The following is a 6,000-nucleotide window of genomic DNA, read 5'->3' as shown; positions in this document are numbered from 1 at the left end:
AATAAGATGTACATTTTTGTTAAGAAAAGTATGCGGCATGAAGTTGCATTTTTGTTGAAAGAAAAAAATAATAATTCTCTCCCAAAATAAAGCTGGATATTTCTGAATGAAAAAGAGAACAAGGGAGAAACTAAAATGGAAATAGAAAGTTATAGAAGGTTTATGGAAAAGGAAACCTTGGAAAAGGATTGGAATGAATGTAATTAAGTGAATGAGTTTTAACATCAAAAGTAAGCAGGTACAAAATTAAGATTTAGTTCTCTCTCTGTTAAAAGGATAAATTAACTAGAAAGTGAGGAAGAAAGAAAAAGAGAAAGAAAATCTTACCTTGTGTGGTCAAGTTAGCTCAAATTAAATTGTTATTATAAGAGTTGTAAAAATAAGTTTTAATATTTATAGTATTATGGACTACTGAAGCAATTTTCTTTTCATCTTTTAAAAGAACAAAGTTTACTTGGAATATTGGTCTGTTCCTGACATGAGATTATGAAAGGAAAGCAGAGATTTCATGTTTTCTCAACATAATTTTCTGTGCTTTACTAGATCTTTGATTACTGAAGAACTGACGCTTCTCAATAGTAAGAACTAAGTTTTGCTAACAGCTATGTAACCTTCTGTATTTGTCTTTAAAATCTTTTATTATCACTTTGGTTAAGTATTGTTTCACAGTGACCTATGATCCTATTTGACCAGTGTTTTAAAACCCTTTCGATATTTCTGACAAACTTCCCCAAATCAAATTCTAAATGGAGTCTTTTGACCTCAACTAACTTGGAAGTTTCCAGAGGGCCCCTGGAACACTTCAAGGGATTTATTCTGCTTCCTTATAAAAAGAGAGATGTTAAACCAATTAGGCTTATTTGATATGTTAAATTACATGGGAAGCATTGCTAAATAAGAAGTATCATTAAGTCTTCTTTGTGTTGTGTCTGTAGTTAGGAGAGTTTCAGAAATCGTGTGAAATTCCTGGAAGTCTGATATGTCCTGGTATAAAATGTTGTCTATCATCAAAATTGAGGCTCACACTGAAAGGACTGAATCTGAGTATAGGGAAATGTCCTAGCTTTCATACAAAGGCAGCAGCAATAGAATCTATAAAGACTGTGGTATATGTGGATGAAGTCTATCCTGCTTCTGAAAAATTTATTGCCAGACTTTTCACCATCCTAATGTCCTTGTAACATGGTAACAGTCTGCTCCTTAATCAGAGAAATTAAGATGAGTGAACAATAGCTGTAAATTAAACTAAATGTTGGGGCTATGAGAAATCCAATGTGGCTGCTTGGTTCTTCCTGGCTCCCTCGAAAACCTCATTATTCAGTTTTTGTATTCTTTCACTCACCATAGGAAAAACTATTTTAGCCCCGAGAGGCCTCAGAACTCCTCCCTCTATGTTCTTTGAGCACCTGCCGAGGGACTTCATTCAACTGCCACTTGTATGGGTTAACAATATGTTCTTCCTGTTGTGTGTATGGTTTCCACATGGATTAATGCCTTACCTTTCTCCAAAGCTGATGCCCTCATGGTGAACAAGAAGCTGTTAGGAAATACGTTTCCCACTTGGGGTGTACATCCCACAATCTCCAGTGATCAAGACAGACACTTCACTGGGTAAATAATATGAGCCTTAACAAAACCTTGCAAACTTCTTAGAATTATCACTGTTCCTATCACCCTCAATCACCAGGCAACCTCAGGAGAACAAATGGAAAACTGGATTCAAGCAGAAAAATAACTAATTACACAACTACATGAACAGATGAGGATGATTATAATTTTTATGGCTTTTGTCTCAAATATTACTGTTTTAATCTATTGTTTTTCCAGATTTAAGACAATATTTTCTTTCTTTTCTGTTAAGCTATGACTTACAGCAATTTGGTGAATTATATCTTTATAAGCAGAACTTAAACAATTACTTTTCCTCCCTTACTGGTCCCTCCAGGATCAGAAGCTCTCAGTGAGTATTCTTACTTTCATGACAATATATTTACTTGTATAAGTTCAATAAGAAACTGTACTCTTTGTAACAGGACACAATTGGAAACATTGGTTATGTTACCAAAGCTTTGACTAAAATGTCATGTTTGAGAGAGACATGTATAAACTCAGTTTTGACCAAACAGCTTTAAGGAACTAAGGTTGACTTTATGAAGCCAATAAAGCTCCTTGGAAAAACAGCCTGGTAGCCACTTACAGGGTTCCTGACAGCTTAACCAGGTGAGTAAAGAAGATCACTTCTTGGCAGGTGCAGGAATCTCAAGCAGAGAGGAATCCATCCAAATCTATAGGTATTGCAGGTGGAATCTGAGGGCAAATATTTGACTTGGTTTCTTAATCTTAAGAGGTTATTAGGGGCCGGCTCCATGGCCGAGTGGTAAAGTTCATGCACTCTGCTGTGGCGGCCCAGGGTTCGGATCCTGGGCGCCGACATGGCACCGCTCGTGAGGCCACGTTGAGGTGGTGTCCCACATCCCACAACTAGAAGGACCTGCAACTAGGATATACAACTGTGTACAGGGGGGGTTTGGGGAGATAAAGCAGAAAAAAAAAAAGAAGATTGGCAACAGTTGTTAGCCCAGGTGCCAATCTTTAAAAAAAAAAAAAAGAGGTCATTAAAAGTTCAATCTGAAGATTCCTCATGAAAAATTCCAGGAAATAAAATTTAAAAGAGACTGTATGGTCAATTGCTATTCTTGCTGTACTTATGTAAATAACTAAGCCAAGTATATGGAATCCAGATTTATTTTGCAAAGTAGACTTAACTTGACTATCTTTGGTAAAAAAATGAATGATTTTAGAGAAAATTATATTTCAGTATAAACTATAGCACAATTGTGGATATCAGATTTCAGCACTGTTAATTTTCTTTGAAGTTTTGTTATTTACCTAAATATTGGACAGGATCTTAAATTCTTCTAGTTTCCTCCAGTATCTGGCTACAATTCTCCAAACTAACATTTCTAAGTCTTCTCTCTTTTGACTTGGAGTCATTGAGAAATACTGCAGCTCTTTTCCCTGAAGCTCTGCAAACTGAAACTGAACAACTTGATATAAATTTGAGAGATCATCATAATAGCTCATGTTTAGAAAATCTTCATGCCTGTTGCTGTGTAAGCTACTCATAAAGTTTACCTGAACACTCAGTGAAATCATCAGAGATATTTCAAACTGCAAAGGATGCTTCAACCCTGACATCTAGAAATTGTCTTCATTGGCTACCACCTAAGCACAGAAACTGGTTTATAGTTTTCTCCAAACATTAACCTTTGTTCTCCTTTGTTTCCATACAAATGTCCCTTATTAATATCTGATGGCTTGCACCATAGATCTAACTTTGGGAACCCACCTGCCATACTCACCTCCTGAAATGAGACACAACTGTTTAACTGAACTGAACTACTTTTAAGAATAAAAGATTAATTCAGTGAAATAATGGAATGATCTACCAGCTCAACTTTTAATATGTGAAACTTCCAAGGAAGTTTCAGAGGAGGGAGTTGTTGAGGCCCAGGGCAGGCTGCTTTAAAATATCCCACAATAGCACATTGATTATTTTGAATTAAAGTTACTTGTTTAACTTAACGTGAAATTTTGACCCACCTGAAACTTTGTTCCCCTTGAAAGCAGGAAACAAATTTCCCATGTGAAAGGTACCCTCTTTATGACGAGAGCTAGAGAATTCAGGGCCAGGAAGCCTGTATAAATAAATATTGTTATTTTTACTAATTTACTACCTGAAGCTGAAACTCTGCTCAAATTTCTCAATAATTACATACCCTAAACCTAAGTTTCTTTGTCCTGTCTTTGTCTTTGCCTAGTCCTAGAATTATAAAAGCTCACACTTACTCAGCACTCACTATGTGCCTGGCACTATTCCTAGGGGATTTATATGTAGCTACAATCTTGACAAAAAAATCCTATGAGTGATATCCCCATTTTCACAGACTAAAAAAACAGAGAGAGAAAAGTAATTTACCCAACAATGCACAACTCCATAATTTATCCTCATCTGCCACCCAAATAAATGTTAATAATATGGGCAGAGGGCACCCTAAGATTCCTGAGGTCTCCTGAATAAAATCCACCTTCCAGAATGATGTTTGCCTCCTCGTTTTCAGGACTTGACAAATGGTCAGCATTTTCTTTTCTGTATTTCCCCTCACTTACGCACCTGTTCCCTGACACCACATTGCCCAAGTGATATGCACACAGGTTAGTCAGGTCCCTTATGAATTTCACATCCCTTCAAAAAAGCTTGCTTTTATGAACCTCAGCCTCTTTGGGGAAGAAACAGGGTCAGGTTCCCAGTCCCCATGAAAAGTCATTTTACTGAATCATCAACTATTTGCACAACCATTCTCTGGCCATCAAAGTGGTGCACTAAGGAAAGATAGTGTAATGAAAAGGAAACAGGAGGAGGGAGAGTCCCTGTGATGGTCACAAAGGGGTGGAAATTCCAAACACAGAAACAGTCTTGAGACACACCCAGAATTTGTGGCCTTTGAACAATTGTAGGCTCACCTGTCTCTTTCTGTGGCTGTTGGCATCTGACTTCCTTCTCAGCCTGCCCCTCCCAGCTTTGTCCTCTTAGACCAACTAGAGGTCTGGTCCTGGTGCCAAACCAAAGCACCAGGCACAGAGCTGTGTGGATGGAGGGAGCAGAGAGAGGAGTAAAGTTTTCAGCTCAGTCGGGACCTGACATACCTATGTCCATATCACTTGAGCAGGGAATGGATTAGTGAAGGGCTGCTCTGCAGGACTCACGGTTTAAAGAGTTTCACTAGGGAATCATACTTCCTCCATGCTGTCTGACTGAGAGCAAAGGGATGGGTGTGGGGGGCATCACAGCTTTCTCCTACTTAGACACCCATTGTCCCTCCCTCTCCCTCTGTTGGGTTACATCCCTCTGTCTTTAGGCCACTTATTTATTAAATTTGGTTCCAGGAAAAAATCTCAGTTGAATTCCTTAAAGCCCCAAGCACTCAATTCAGTTCGAGAGCGTCTGTCATCTTAGTGATGACCAGGCACAAATATCTTTCAAAAGCTTTGCAGGAAATTTTAACAAGAGCCTTTGCACCACCCACAATCCCTCTGGGAACCAGTGAGCTACACACAAGGGGACAAAAAGTACCGTGTGCTGCGCCTCATCTAATGTTCACAATGACCCTTTGAAGTAGGTACTATCATGCCTATTTTGCAAAGGAGAAACTAAAACTGCAAGAAGTCAATTAATTTGTCCCTTATCCAAGAACTGGGAAAAGATGGAACCAGGATTCAGACTCACGTAGTTCTAAATCTAAAGCTCATGTTTTCACTCCACACCATCATACATACCTGAATTCAAAGAATGGAAAGATGATGGCTTCTAACAGAAATGCTCATACAAAGCTTCAATGAAGAGACAGGATCTGAAATGGACCTTAAAATGTAGAGCAATTCAGGAGGATGAACAAGACAGTAAGAGTATTATAGAAAGAAGGAAAGTAATTGGAATCAATTCAGACAGGAGAGGAAATGCAGGTTCAGGTCTTACTGCACAGATCAAGGGACTGGATTGGGGCTGTGCTACACGGTCTTTGACTGGCAGCGTAAGGAATTTGAGCTTCATCCTGCAAAAGATAGGAGTCACTGGAATGCTTTGAGAAGGTCAGGAACAGGACAAAATATTTTCAGGAAGATTACTTTGACAGCATTGGGCAAGATGACTTACAGACGTGGTTCCCAACTCTGGCAACTCATTAATTACCTGGAAGCTTCTATCTTTTCTTTTTTTAGTTTTTCATTTTAACATAACTTCAGACGTTCAAAAATGTTCCAAAAATAGTCAAAGTTCTCATATTCCCTTCACTCAACTTTCCCCAATATTAATGCTGTAGAAAACCTCAATAGAATTATCAAAATCAATAAACTATCATTGACAGAAAACAATGAACTAATCTACAGATTTTATTCAAGTTCCATCAACATTTCCACTAATGTACTTTGTCTAAACTAGGC

The sequence above is a fragment of the Equus asinus genome, chromosome 26 (assembly GCF_041296235.1).
Source record: "Equus asinus isolate D_3611 breed Donkey chromosome 26, EquAss-T2T_v2, whole genome shotgun sequence".
Classification (NCBI taxonomy): domain Eukaryota; kingdom Metazoa; phylum Chordata; class Mammalia; order Perissodactyla; family Equidae; genus Equus; species Equus asinus.
Note: the sequence above shows the minus strand (reverse complement) of the source record.